The sequence below is a fragment of the Nelumbo lutea genome, chromosome 2 (genome assembly GCF_056320005.1).
Source record: "Nelumbo lutea isolate HS-2025 chromosome 2, American lotus-T2T, whole genome shotgun sequence".
Classification (NCBI taxonomy): domain Eukaryota; kingdom Viridiplantae; phylum Streptophyta; class Magnoliopsida; order Proteales; family Nelumbonaceae; genus Nelumbo; species Nelumbo lutea.
The window spans coordinates 86,657,160-86,659,088 of record NC_142685.1 but is presented as its reverse complement, the minus strand read 5'-3'; the positions used below and the strand labels follow the sequence as shown (position 1 = coordinate 86,659,088).

The 1,929-nt window shown below is 40.3% G+C and overlaps 1 non-coding gene across 1 annotated transcript; it reads left to right on the top strand.

Moving 5' to 3' along the window:
* Positions 1–1,315: 1,315 nt before the first annotated feature.
* LOC148871719 (small nucleolar RNA R71) lies at positions 1,316–1,422 on the top strand. Its single transcript, XR_016108595.1, has one exon. It is a non-coding gene; the product is annotated as a small nucleolar RNA R71 (small nucleolar RNA).
* The last annotated feature ends 507 nt before the right edge of the window (positions 1,423–1,929 follow it).

Below are 1,929 nucleotides of genomic sequence, written 5' to 3'. Positions count from 1 at the left end.
AAAAATGAATTTGTCAACTTTAACTAAGACATCTTCTAAGATCCCCCTAGGATGTCTAATGGAACTATCAACCAATTGTAATGCCACTCTAGTGGGTTGGGGTTTCCCCAATCCTAATTTCTTGAAGATAGAAAATGGCATTAAATTGATGCTAGCTCCCAGGTCACATAAAGCTTTATAAATTTTTAAATTGCCTATTGTACAAGGAATAGTGAAACTCCCTGGATCTTTGAATTTCTGAGGTAGTTTGTTTAGAAGGATAGCAGAACATTCATCATCTAAAGCAATTGTAGCCACATCTCCCAGTTTCTTTTTGTTTGCCAATAATTCCTTCAAAAACTTTGCATAGTGTGGCATCTAGGCTAAAGCATCAGCAAAAGGAATATTAATGTGTAAACTTTTAAATATTTCAAGAAACTTACCAAATTCCTTCTCCATTTTCTGTTGCTTTAGCTTGTTAGGAAATGGAACTTGTGGCTACTGGAGCATCCCTTGTTGTGCTTCAAGTTGTTTCTTCATCTGCTGTCCAGTCCCAAGGCTTGTTTCTACCTTGAGTTCAGCCCTTTTCTTCTTTTCTACCTCGGGCAACTCTTTTCCACTGCTTAAGGTAATAGCTTGGACCTGCTTTCGTGGATTCACTTCAATGTTGCTTGGAAGAGTTCTCGATAGTCTGGAAGAGATTAATTGTGCCAATTGCACCACTTGGTTTTCCAGGTTCTTGATTGAGGCTTCCTGGTTCTGGAACCTAGTTTCCACACTTGCTATAAATTTTGTCATCAGCTCCTTCAAACTGGATTTTGGTTCAGGCTGATGATAAGTCTGGTGGAAAGGCTTGGAAGTATGCTGATTGGGCCAGGACTGGTTTGGATGCCTCCTCCATCCTGGGTGAAAAGTATGGTGACTCTAGTAACCCTGTTGTCTTGACAAATTGCTGACATAGTTGACTTGTTCAGTAGATGGCCTGAACTGATTGCAAACTTGACAGTTGGTACTGATGTTGCCTCCCCCACACAATTCACAAGTAAGAGGCTACACATGTATGGCAGCTATCTGCATTTCATCAATTTTCTTACTGGGTGCTCCTATTTGTGTAGATAGTGTCGTATAAGTATCAACATTATGTAGGCCATGCTGCTTCCTAGTTTGGGTTTTTTCAGAATGCCATTGATAGTTGTTGGCTGCCATTTCTTCAATGAGTGCATGGGTAACCCTAGGAGTATTATTGTTTATGGACCCTCCGGCCGCAACATCTAGTATGGTCTTATTTGAGTCGGTTAGACCATTATATAAGGTCTGCACTTGTAGCCATATGGGAAGGCCATGGTGAGGAACTCTTCTTAGTAGCTCTTTGTATCATTCCCATGACTCGTATAAAGATTCCCCCTCTTGTTGAAAAAATGTAGTGATATCATTCCTCATTTTAGCAGTTTTAGAAGGGGGAAAATACTTAGAGAGGAAACGGCTGGCCATTTCATCCCATGTAGCTATTGATCCTGCTCATAATGAATTCAGCCATGCTTTGGCTTTATCCTTCAAAGAGAATGGGAATACCTCAACTTAATGGCATCATCACTTACCCCATTGTGTTTGAAGGTGTCACATATTTCTAAAAAGTTAGCAATATGTGCATTGGGATTTTTGTTGGTCATTCCACAAAATTGCATAGTATTTTGAATCATTTGTATAATGGCAGGTTTAATCTCAAAGTTGTTAGCAGCAATAGTAGGCCTGATAATGTTGGAAGAAGCTCCAGTGAGTGAGGGTTTGGCATAATCCATCATGGTTCTCTGTTCAGCCATTTCTTGAGCTTCTTGTTGGACTTGTCTAGCTGCTCTTAGATGGACACGGAGAGTTGTTTCAATTTTCGGGTCGTAGAGGATCTCCTCCAACTCGACTCTGCTTGTCATAAACTGTGAAAGTCAATGCAAT